At 38.9% G+C, this 12951-nt stretch overlaps 1 long non-coding RNA gene and 2 other non-coding genes across 7 annotated transcripts; all 3 read right to left on the reverse strand.

Moving 5' to 3' along the window:
- Nucleotides 1–7651: 7651 nt before the first annotated feature.
- On the reverse strand, nucleotides 7652–12864 carry LOC108258178 (uncharacterized). Of its 5 annotated transcripts, none has more exons than XR_001810616.3 (8): nucleotides 12752–12858; nucleotides 12528–12572; nucleotides 11168–11224; nucleotides 10839–10899; nucleotides 9154–9203; nucleotides 8978–9034; nucleotides 8654–8711; nucleotides 7652–7862 (listed from the first exon to the last, which is right to left on the reverse strand). It is a non-coding gene; the product is annotated as an uncharacterized LOC108258178 (long non-coding RNA). The 5 variants fall into 5 exon arrangements; XR_001810618.3 differs by having other exon boundaries at nucleotides 12533–12572; nucleotides 12752–12767; XR_001810617.3 differs by having other exon boundaries at nucleotides 12533–12864.
- On the reverse strand, nucleotides 8792–8912 carry LOC124626333 (small nucleolar RNA SNORA26). The gene has a single exon (XR_006981092.1). It is a non-coding gene; the product is annotated as a small nucleolar RNA SNORA26 (small nucleolar RNA).
- Nucleotides 10979–11100, reverse strand: LOC124626334 (small nucleolar RNA SNORA26). The gene has a single exon (XR_006981093.1). It is a non-coding gene; the product is annotated as a small nucleolar RNA SNORA26 (small nucleolar RNA).
- Nucleotides 12865–12951: the final 87 nt, after the last annotated feature.

Consider the following 12951-nt stretch of genomic DNA (forward strand, 5'->3'; position numbering starts at 1 on the left):
CTAATCTAATAATATGTGTTCTTTGGGGGTTTCTTTCTAGGTTATCCGTAGCTTCACAGAAGCCATTTGTGAAAGGAGAAAGGGGGATTTTAATTACCTTTTACTGTTATTGCATGTTATTGTTAAATAATTGTAATGAATAATAACCCAGAACACTTAACACTTTTTGAAGTCTAAAGAGGTTATCTCTGTGATAGAGTTGCCCCTGGATATACATTATGGTTTATATAATGATAAGCTATGTTTTCACCACAAAAAGGACGTCTGAGCAAGTAAATACAGTCAAATTGATTGAAATTGGTTTACAATATAAGATTATTAAACCTATTTCTAGACACTTTGACACATTTCAAGCTTGAAATAGTCTTATTCTCTGGGCAGATCGTTCATCTTAGAAATTTTAAAGCTGAGAATTAGTGGAAATCTCTAGAAATACGTTTAATAATTTTATATTTGGTTTAGTGAAATATTTATAATAGGAAATACTAGATACCTTTGGTCATATTCAAGATATGTTCACTTGCTTAGATGTCTTCTTTTTTTTTTGCAGTACGTAGTTTTTTTCTAGGTCAGCTTATGCACAGACACACTTCCAGTTAGCATCGGGTGGTGAGGCTGAACTGCTGTGCCCCCTCCTGCACTCAGACACACACTGTGGTCTTTGTTTGACTGTTGCTATGGTAGCCATTTCTGTCTCTCAGGTGACTAGATCTTCATATGTAGGATTTCAGGCTCACCTAAGAAGTCCCCTCTCCCTCTCCCTCCCTCTCTCTCCCTCTCTCTCTCTCTCTCTCTCTCTCTCTCTCTCTCTCTCTCTCTCTCTCTCTCTCTCTCTCTCTCTCTCTCTCTCTCTCTCTCTCTCTCTCTCTCTCTCTCTCTCCTGCTCTCTGTGCAAATGCGTTAGTTAAAATTACATGCAAAAAGCAAGTGTGTGGACATACAGGCTAATTAACATCTTCATTAGAAACATGTACATACATCAGAGGTTCATCTGTTTTTTCATTATATTTCTGATAACAGACACTGCTACCTGACAACACGTGATGAAGCTCATGCAGCCTTCAGTTATTTTCTTTATTTAGCAGACTGAAGCCAAATGCCAAATAACTTTGCCTTCTTCCGTGGTATCTACAAGCAGAGCCAAAAATAACCCACAACACACACACAGACAGATGAGTGTTTATACTGTCAAGTGCAGGAGGGCATGCTGGGATGGATTCCAGATGTTTCACTGGAACATTCTGTCCAGAGTGCAGTGGTTCCCAGGTCTGGTCCTGGAGTCCCCTGCTTTGCATATGTAGTTAGTTATTTTCCCTTCTCTAACTCACCTGATCCAGCTATTTGGAAAAATAACGGATTCTCCCAGAGTTGACACACGTGTGAAATCATGGCCAGGGTTCGGCAACACTGCATTAGTATACAGTATTTCCATTGGTTATTCACAGTTTCAGTGACTTTTATGGTAATCCGTTTGTGTTATGGACTTCACTATGTTTTTCTAGTACTCTCTCTCTCTCTCTCTCTCTCTCTCTCTCTCTCTCTCTCTCTCTCTCTCTCTCTCCATTCATCCAGTTAACCATGCAGATAAAAGTCTTTGCTAACACGCCAGAATCCTCTGGCAATCAACGCATGTATAATTCACTAACTGACAACACATGTAACTCACTAACACGCTTAGTGGAAGCAATGGCTAATAGAAATGCAGTTTTCAGAGACAACCACTTAAGGTCAGAAGACTGCAAGGGCTCGAATGTTGGCAAACATAGAAGGTCAAGCACAAGCAATAAATCCCACCTGAGAAAGTGGGGGTTGCAGGCCAGCCTTACGTGCTTTGCACCTTTCAAAAAACCGCTCACCATGGTATGGGAACCAAGGGAAGTGCCATCAATAGGCACATGATATACAGAAATGGCCACGAAATATACTTTCAACGTGGAAGCAGCCCTGCCTGTATCCAAATGTTGTGTATATTCTCAGTGTGCTTGATTCTTTTTTGCTTCTACTTTCAACATATATAAAGAACATTATACTATATTGGCATCACTGTTATCATTATTCAAACTCCAAAATATAATTCACAGTTCCTATTTTTCCATTCAATACCCGACAGCGGTGTTTGGGCTTTTGAACTCCACTCATATGACTCCTTGCTGCACTGTACATCATTCTGCTGTGAAAAACAATTCAAACCGTCTCAGGGTGTTTTTATTTTTTGATGAAATCACAGCAGGTTAGATGAGGATAGTCTGAATCCTGAGTGCCCTACTTTCTTTTACATAATTGTTCTCATAAGATGAACGATAGCCTCCACTTGCTTTCATGTCATTCGTTTGTAAATCACCACCACGGTCTGAATGTTTTATTTCACTTTGCATTATTCTTGTGAAGACACCGACCCATATAAACCATGACGTTATACATACAACCCACCACACAGATATATAAACAGTAGGACGTTGAAGGTGGAAGTGACTTCCTTACTACTGACTTCCTGTCCTGATCCTATATAAAAAATAAGTTATGTGGGAGCTGTTAGTTGTGAATACAGTATATTGTGTTCTAGGAATAATATTTAGTCTCTTCTATTATTAGCCTCCTCCTGGCTTAACTTCACCTTCGTCTGTATGAACAGAAATCCTAGTATTTACAGAAAGGGCCATCCATAACATCTTACGGTTATCTAAATGTTGTTGTTTTTTTTTAAGTGAGAGCACCTTTTAAAAAACACTACAATGGTACAACTATTATAAATTAAAATGTACTTGACTGTAAGTCGGTTAGAAGCAGTGAGAGTCGATGTAACTGAGCTTTTCAGGCAAAATACTCTTTTCCTTCTTCAGCTGAATCCTTTGAGCAAACATATGTGTGAGAACACATAATAAAAAGCACATGCTCACACAAACAGTTTTATGCATGTTTTCAGTGATTGAGAGAGGTTGCAAATCTATATCTGGTGTTCATATCTGGCAGGTTAACCCACTGACGCACTACTCGTCTATCCACTGAGAAGGAATGTATGTTAATAATCCAAGCGAGGCATGGGGCTGCAGCGTGGAGCATTGCACAGCTCCAGGGTCCTCAGTACAATCCTGAGCTCAGGTTACTGTCAATGCAGAGTTTCTGTGCATGTTCTTCCCATGTCTGCATGGGTTTTCTCCGGGTTCTCTGGTTTCCTCCCATCTCCCAAAAACATTAAGATACACTATTTGGCTCAAAGTATGTGGACACGTGAACAGAACGCACACAGAGCAGTGCTCAGGTATATCACTAGCATAATGCTACGATTAGCGTAAAGTCGGTTTTGTGAAAGTGGATTTGTGCGTCTGGTCTGCTTCCAACGCAGAGGAACTTCGTTTGCTGGAGCAAAACAACAACGAGTCTGCAGAAAGACGGTAACGGAGCTGACAGCTTCAAACAGGACATGGAACTTATCCATGTGACCTGTGTTCACTCACAACACTCTCTCTGTGAGTGAGACGAATTCTTTATTTTCAAAAAAGGAATTGAGGGAAAATACTCTGTAAGTCATCTCTTTGTTCCTCAGTTGACTTGAGAAAGGTCGGACAGTGTTTTTCACAGATGTCTACAGACACACTTCAGAGGAATAGTGTGTGTGTGAGAGGGAAAAAAGTCAGCAAGAGGTGAAGTTCATGTGCATTTGAAATCCTTTTTTTTTTTTTTTTTTTAAAGACAGTGCATAATAGTGAGTAAGTAATAAGTGCTGTTAGTGTCCTTAATACAGACGTAGGTTGGGAGGCCTACTTGTAGGTTTCTATGACGGTGAAAGAGTATTTTATGTATGCTAGTATATTACAAACAGACAATGACTACGTTTACATGGACAGCAGTAATCTAATTATTGACCTTATTCTGAATAAGACAATATTGTGATTAAGGTGTTTACCTGAGTCGCTTTTAGAGTATTCCTTTCATGTTCCCGTTTTACACGTTATAGAACATAGCATTGTTATAGAACACGTCATTACGTCCCCACGCCACGCCGTCCGACGTTCCCTCCAGAATTTCACATATCGACATACAGTTGGTCTTCGTTATGGAACCGTATACAGTTATGAGTGTTTCATTTTTAATTTTACGAAAGCTTCAAGTGCAGTTAATTATATGTCATGCTGTACGTGCAAATAGACGACTGCTTGAAGCCTTGGGCTGTGTGCTAAACCACTTACTTACTGAAATACATGTATTTCTCCTACTATATATCAGGTAAGTATGTGGTTTCGGACGCAGTCGTGCTATCTTGTTTGCCGTCAGACGGTTGAGCACTGCTGTATGTGTACGTGTCCTGTCACAAAATGCGGTGAAAACTCCCACACGACGTTAATAGTGTGATTAAGGTGTGTACATCTTACGTCTGTAATGCACTTCCATAATGCGACTAAAGTAGGAATACATCACACGTCTTAATTCCATTTGTGTTTACTTCGAGTATGACTTTAATCGGATTAAGGAAATTAATAATTGCTGTTTACATGCCAGTTTCTTAATCTGAGTATCGTCTTAATCGGGTTAATATCGGATTATTGTTGTGTATTTATGTGCATGTACTGTAAGTAAATAAAAGTTTTGTTGCCCAAAACGGACAGGTCTTAATACACAACTGAAAATGGAGAAAAAAAAATGCACTATAGCCTATGGCTGAAACCAATCCAAACACAGAATCCAAAAACAATCAAGAACAAATTAACCCAGAGCAAAAAAAAAAAAAAAAAAAAGAACAGTCTGGAATAACCAACTCAACAATGCTCCTAGTCATCAGTCACACTGTAAACACTGCTGCCCGCTCTCACCACCTACATTCCCTATCCCTTAGCAAATAGTGTGTAGATTAGAGCTCGACCGATTGATCGGCAAAACCGATTCGGTTATCTGCAAAAATCCACACCTATAGTTGTTCCCGGTTGTGTCCGATTGCATTTGTAAGTTGTTTTGGTTAAAAGTGTGTTAAATGAATAAACGTAAATGTAAATGATTCATCGTTTAACGGCAGGTACTGCCCAACTTAGCATTGGTAAGTTATCGGTAAAATCCACTATCGGTCGACCTTTCGTGTAGATTTACATCTTCTCGTGTAGATACAGTTTCCATCCACCTCAGGTTCTGTTAGATTCTGCAGAATTTTCCTCCCAAGTGTGCTAGACGGACATACTGTCTCCAGTGTTCGTCTTTTCAGCTGTGAAGTGTAAACAGGCCCATGTGTCTGAAGCTTCCAGTCTCAGATCTTGTCCAAACCACCATTACATTTTAAACTTCAAACCAGCTAAATCTGCTTCCATCGAGCTCGCTCAGCCACAAAACACCCGCTCAACAGGCTTGTTTTATATTGATTAAGATTCCTCTCAAGGACAGCAGTAGTTCAAACAAAGAACAAACCTGTTCAATGAAACCTATTCACAGACATAAATCTCAGGTTGTGTGTGTGTGTGTGTGTTATACACACGAGGTTGCAGTGTTTATGTTGTCCCTGCCAGCATGCAAACACACACATTTAAACATGAGCAATGTGTGACAAGTCGGTCAGAAAGAACAGATGCTACCTAAACTGTATTTTGTCTCCTTCCCTTAAACACTTGCAGTGGTGTTGCTCTGGATGAACATTATGCCAAACGAACAAAATTCATTTCTATCAAAACAGGAACTGCGCCTGGCGGTAACGTGATTTTCTGTCCTCCCTGTCTTATTTCAATTGTCAATATGATGAATAAGGCTGTCACAAAATTTCCTGAGATTTTCAGGATAATCGGCCAAAGCCTTTGCTCTTTTTTTCACATTCACCAAGTGTGAATTTTCAGACAAAATATTAAGCCTCAAAAAAAATAAAGTCCTCTCGATAGTTTTTCTGTTCAAACCTTCTATAAGGAAAATAATAATGTGTATGGTACTTCAGTTAATGCTGCATTCAACTCGTAATTCCCAACCTCTGGCTAGGGGGGAAAAAAAGCCCCATCAGCTCAGAATTCCTACTCGGGAACGGTCTCCAACTCATCAGATCAACGTGGCCGCTCACAGCAGCATCAACGGTGAACAAGGCAGCACTTCTAACCTTTAAATAAGTTACACTGTATATACACACAATGTATTTGCTTTAGATCAATCAACATACTCATTCACTTGTTAAATCTGAACACTGATTCGATGCTACCGAAAGACAAGCACATAGGCATCCTTTGTATTTTTTTGTTTGTTTTTTTAAACCCCCATGTTGATGTAATTCCGAGTTCAGAGTTCTCACTTCTGAGCGAAGTCAAATGCAGCATATTACTAACCACATAACCAAGTTGGTCATATACATCAGGGTTTGTACAGATACTCCATAATGAAATTCCAGGACTTTCAACGACTAGTTTTTGTTTTGAAGGACTATTTCTTCTTTTTAAATTCCAAAAAAAAATAAAATAAATAATAATAATAAAAACTAGTTTTTAAATTGCGCCTTTTACAGCCATGCTGGACTAAATTTGCATTTCCCAGGCATTGCTTCTTCACCACAACATCAGTATACTCCAGGTGAGTGACAGGAGCCCTGTGTCCAACAACTTTCAATGGGAAGTTGAGAAATGTCGCTAGATGACGTCACACGCTAATTAGCATTTTTCATTACCTCATACTTGCGTTCTGCCTAGTGTCAGCCCTTTTTAACAAACAAACAAAAATTATACAAGGAGAGAAGGAAAACACTCTGAAACTGAACCCAGTGAAGCGAAAATTGGACATGGTCTTCAAATAAACAGCATTCTTTGCTAACAGTTCTCTTAGCTTCGTTTTGTTAATCATGGTTTACGAATGCGCTGCACAGAGTTTTCGTTCACGCTCCGTAAGTTTACGTTCAGCGTTCTGGTACAAATCTCATGTGTGGGTGGGGCTTAACAGCGATTTACTCTCATTGGCTAGGAGATTTCTTCTCTCACTGTATATTTTTGTTTGTTTCTTGAAACGTTATGTTCAATACTTTTGGCACAAATGTAATTCTCTCTCTCTATATATATATACATACATACCATCCTAGATCATACTGTTGACTTCTCCAACTTCTGAAATTGGACTAGATGTGTCAAATGCAACCAGTTTGTGTTTCAGAGGTGTGTATATAAGACTCTTTTTGCCAATACCTTGTTTATAAATAAAGTATTCTTACTTGTCTCATCTTTCCAAGGATATTTTTGAGTGAAGGAGTCTCTCAGTTTCATGCTTTGTCTTTCAAAAAGGGAATTCTGTTGTGACTGCACAAAGCCTGCCTTAATATGATGCATGTGTGGGTTTGTGTTGGGGTTTTTTTCCCCTTCCCTCCTCACGACTGTAAAACTTAGAATCGAGCCTGTGCTACTTTTCTGTCTATGTATACAGGGTTCATACAAAGTGTTTCAAGCACTTGAATTTGGCTTTTTGAAATGTAAAGAACCTGGAGAACCTTGAAAATAGCCATTTTCTATCTAGTAGTGCTTAAAAAATGTTTGAATTATAAAAAGTCATTAAATAGAACATTGCTAAATAACTTCAGTGTTCATTTTTAACAGAACACAAATACAACCCTGTCACTCGAACAGAAAACTGTGTAAATGAGAACAGCTTTATTGGGAATTCGGCCGTATGAAAATAGAGTGCGCACAGAGAGTAGGAAAGAGGCAAACGGATGTAAAGTTTGAACACACTATTTCTCCATCTTTATTATTTTTTATTTACTTCACAGAAAAGATCTGACAAGCAACTTTATAAATTTCTAAGACGACGTTACAGTCAACACCAAGTAGCACAAAGAAAAGTTCAAACATAAGGGCAGATAAAAACGTGTCCGTGTTGAACGCACACATGCTGCTCATCTGGACTTCAGGACACATCCGCAGCACCTAGATAGAAACACATGGAAAAATCGAGCCATCGGTATATTGAATTGACTTCTGGCTTATTTTTTTGTTACGTTATGATACACGATATTGGTTGTCTGTCGTCATATCCGTTTCAACTCCCTGCCTAATAAAAAAAAAAAAAAGTCCTCAGTGAGATTAAATTGTGAGCATTAGCTTTATTTGGATTCTGAGCATTATTTACTAGGTGGGTGTTAAGTCATGAAAGAGGCTGTTCATAGAAGATGTGTCTGTTCCTTGCACAGGATCCGGGCACATGTGGACGCCCTTTGATCCAGTTTTTGCAAGAGGTTGCTATACCCCCCTGTTATGGCCACTAGAAACACTGGCAGCCTCCAGTGGGCAAAGCATAGGAGGAGAGATTTATTATACAAATAAAAATAAATAAATAAATACATAAGCAAGCTGTCTACATGCTTTCTAGCTTTGCATCCAGGATGTGGATTTTTGTGCTCTCACACTGGAATTGGTAGAAGTTTCGTTCAAGAATAGTATTTCCTTGCTACAAAAAATAATTTTATTTAATTTATTTTCAAAGTGGCTAAATTATTGCCAACCTGTATGATGTTTATACAAGCACCTACAACCTTATTAATATCACAGGACGAGGTTCGATGCCGTATGTTAATGATAGGGGTATTGGTCATTTTAAAAGCTTTGTGGATAGTGCAGTAATCAAGCTCAAAATATCCTCCACCGAATGCTCTTCAGTTTCACCTTGGTTTCATGAATCCTGCCAACCAATATATTCTGGAGGTGATCAGCTTGCTCACCCGGGCACTTGACATGGCACGTCATCTTATTTTCTCAGCTCGTGCGTTCTTTCAGCTCCTGTAGACAAGGTTTATAATTGATATCAGAGCGATATGACCAAACATGAGAAATAAAGATTTGTTTTATTTAAAGAGAAAGTTTGTTTCTCCCGACAGGATCCGAAGCAAGGAAAGATCAGCCTTTACTTCAGGTTTTTGAGAGAATTCTTCTTCCCCCCTGTGTTAATCATTTAGGACATGAGCAGTCTTAAATGGGCAATAAAGGGGACAGAGACAAACACAAAATAGCAACCAAGAAATGTTATTGTCCTTTAAGACACTCACCTGCTGAGGTCTTGTGCTCTTTTCAAACCAGGTGCTTCAGTTGGACACTCCTCTAACCTGCACACAGTATTAACATAAGTATTCATTTAAATAGATAATGCTCACCGAATAACAAACGTAAAAAGGTACTCGGATCAGATTAGGAGCATACATTTCTTACTCTCTTTAATGCTTACCTTCACAGTTTCAGCACAGAACATCTCAATCCGGTGGCTGGGAGTCCAGTCTGGAACAGACACACACACACACCATTTTAAGAAATATTAGCACTACAGATGCAAACACAAACAAGTAGAACTCGACACAGAACCACACTGACTGGGACGTCTCTCCTCTGCCAATAAGTCATTTGTACCCTTCCAATAAACTCCAAACAGGAAATATACTTCAAGAAAATCTTTCAGACATCTGACCTCGACCCTGTTTGACTCTATTCCAAAATCTCTTGGTTATATATGATTGTAGGATTTAAGAGAAATCTTAGAAAACATTCAACCTAATGCATCGTTGTTGCGGCCACAAATGCTCGGCTTTTTTCAAAACCTGTGATGCAACTGGAGTTTTTTTGTGGAAAACTACTTGAAGCGGCAAAATCGCAATAGCAGGAAATTGTTTCGCATGGTCTTTCACAGCCTTGTTTGTTGCTAAATGAGACCTTTTAGCTGTACTAATGTTCGACACACGTGAATCGAAGAGCGCTTCGGCTGAACGCTCGTCATGAGGTCACGTGACGCTTCTCGACCCGAATCTGCGTAAAATCTGCAGTCATTTTGAAACGTTGCAAGCTCCTCCAAATATTGCGGCGTTTGCTTGATTTTCCGTTCATTTCTGCGATCGCAAAATACTCACTAGAGACCTATAAATATTACACACACACACACACCTTTACATCTTCAAAATATTTAGACACAAATGTAAACGAACTATTGGTGTGAAAATGGTCTGTGTTACATGTACGTAAACAAAGCCAGGCTTTGTATTAGCAAGCAGCAGAGACAGTGATATCTCCTATTTTCTTGCAAGCTGCTTCTTCACATTTAACAAGAGGTCATATATAACACCATGAGATGAAGAGAAAAGATGCCTGTTGTCACTGGAGTCTGTAGGAGTTTTATTTATTTATTTATTTATTTATTAAAAATAACATAACGGATAAATTGGACTAAATGAAATGTGTTCGTATTAAGGCTGCTTCAAATTTATTTATCATGTAGTTTATGTACCTGTGTTGTGAAAGTGAGGGGGTTTAGGGGTAAGTGTAGTTTCCAGAGGCTTGCATATGGGATGACGTGTACACCCCCAAAGCATAAACGGCGTACCCGTGGTGCTATGAAACAGGCAAAGTATCGACAAAAAACATGCACATATACTTACAGACTTTTCAAACCCTTTATGTTGTTAGCTTTAAAATGCATTCCTGTGTCTTAGTCTCCTAACCAGTCGACTACACCGTTCACCAAAATACGCTTAAAATGATGCAAGTTGTACCAAAGCAGGGTTTCAAACAGATGGGTTTCCCCCCCCACAAATTGATTGATGCCTCATGCAGACCTGCACTGCAGTCAGGCATTAAGGGAAGATGTGTCTGTTTAGGTGATGTTCCTTGCACACGATCCAGGCACATGCAGATGCCAGCTGACCCCAATGTTTTTGCAAGAGGTTGCTGTCCCCCCCCCCGTTATGGCCACTAGAACCACCTGCAGACTCCAGTGTGCAAAGCATAAGAGGAAAAACCAACACAGCTCTCTACGTGCAGTGCCTTTTTTTCATTTTTTTAAACTTCTCATCCAGGTTGTGGATGTTCGTTTTCAGGACACACAATAAAAACTTTACTGGATTTTTCATATTCAAGCCTACTTACCCGAGTACTTTTAACATGAGAGGCGCTCCATTTCTGCAGCTCAGAATTCCCATTTCCGCTCCTGTGGGCAAGCGGACACAAGGTTTGTACAGTAAACCAGAGCGATATGACCAAGCACAGGGAATAAAGGTTTGAGAAAGACTTGTTTCTCCCGACAGGATCCGAAGCAAGGAAAGATCAGCCTTTACTTCAGGTTTTTTGAGAGAATTCTTCTTCCCCCCTGTGTTAATCATTTAGGACATGAGCAGTCTTAAATGGGCAATAAAGGGGACGGACACAAAAGTACAAAACAGCAATTAAGAAATGTTATTGTCGTTTAAGACGCTCACCTCCTGGGGTTTTGTGCTCTTTTCAAACCAGGTGCTTCAGTCGGACACTCCTCTAACCTGCACACAGTATTAACATAATACATTTAATGCATAGAACAAATTTAAGAGGTACTATTATGGGATTAAAGTGAAGAGTTTGCACCACCAGGATTCTTATTCCACTTGGTTATAAGCAAAAACATCAAGAGGAAAGCATTAATTATATAATTAACCTTTTACTTTTCTCTGAACATTACACGGAGTAATCAACATTTCCACAATCATGACAGGTCCAATCCAGAACATTACCCCATTCGTGCATAAATTACTTATACATATATCCAGTTCCTTTAATTATTTTATTTTTTATACAATTGCACGGGATATAAATATATGAATATTTCAATTGTCTAAACATTACTTGCAGTAAAAAGTAAATGGATTGTCCACGAGTAAAAAAAGGCTTACATTTCAGTATGCCTTAAAATCATTCACTAAAATCTCCCAATGTCTGAAATGTTGTAACATTCAGTTCTAAAAATGTGTAATGTTGAAGATAAATATTTTAGAAAATATCATTTCTGAACAATTCTACACACAACAGTTTAGGACTGTTGCATAATGCAACAAGGTAAAAAAAAAAAAAAAAAAAAAAAAATCTTCCCAAAACACTAAAAATAAAATAACTAGTCCCGTAATCTCAGTCCAGCACATATGCTAATATTATATTATGCTAATATTATATTAAAGTTAGTACAAAGTTTGTGAACGAAAAATAGTCTGAAGAGCTACAGAGGTTTATGTTAATTTACAGTAATTCTCTCAAGAGATTTGGAGGCGATTTACATCTTAGATTTTCGTAAAGCATAAAAGGGAGCAGGGAAAAGATAGTGTTTTAATAAAACGTCAAGAACTTTCATTTAAGCCATTTGGCAGGCACTCCTATCCAGATTACATTTACTTACATTTATCTCATTTATACACCTGAACAGTCGAGGGCTAAGGGCCCAACAGTGGCAGGCTGGCAGTGCTGGGATCTGAACTCAACCTTTCAAGCAGTCTTAACCACTGAAATTTAATCCCTAGGCCTAATACAATCGGTAGACTACATATGAAACTTTGAGTAGATCTTGTGTTAATACAGATGTTATCATGTGCATGCCACACGAGGCTCTACATTGAAACACACCATCCCTACACAGGATCTGTACAAACACGTGGCCGGCCTCACAAAGCCTGCTTGAATAACATTAAATACATTTAAAAGCAAACCTAGCTGCATCACATGCTCCTGGAAAGTAAACACGTGATCATTAACGCGAATGAATTTCACATTTGTCTTACTTAAAATAACGTCTGACTGAAAAGAAGCAGCTCTCACCTTACCCTTCCAACGGAGAGACGAGAAAGACCACGTTAAGGAACTCTTCCAAAAGAGACACGAGGAAGAAGTGAATTGTGGGTCGTGCGCATGCGCACACTGGCCGTAGCCTCAATACAGGTTTATTACAGGACATTGGAAAAGTTCCAACATATCTGCCTTGTTTTTCTGTTCATGTTGACGTCGTGTGAAAATTATATATTTTTATAAAGAGTTAAACTTACATGAATAATGTAACGTTACACGAACACATAATTCAGGATTAATACCACAACGAAATACAAATTTTGCGACTCTGTAATCCTCGCTGATTCCTTGTTCAAGTTCTTCCAAATACACTTCCTGGTTTGCTGTCATTGGTTACCGTGCAGAACGAGAACTAGAATCACGAGCTCCGATTGGTGAAAGTGTCTGTAAGTCAAAC

Source organism: Ictalurus punctatus, chromosome 25, assembly GCF_001660625.3.
Source record: "Ictalurus punctatus breed USDA103 chromosome 25, Coco_2.0, whole genome shotgun sequence".
NCBI lineage: Eukaryota > Metazoa > Chordata > Actinopteri > Siluriformes > Ictaluridae > Ictalurus > Ictalurus punctatus.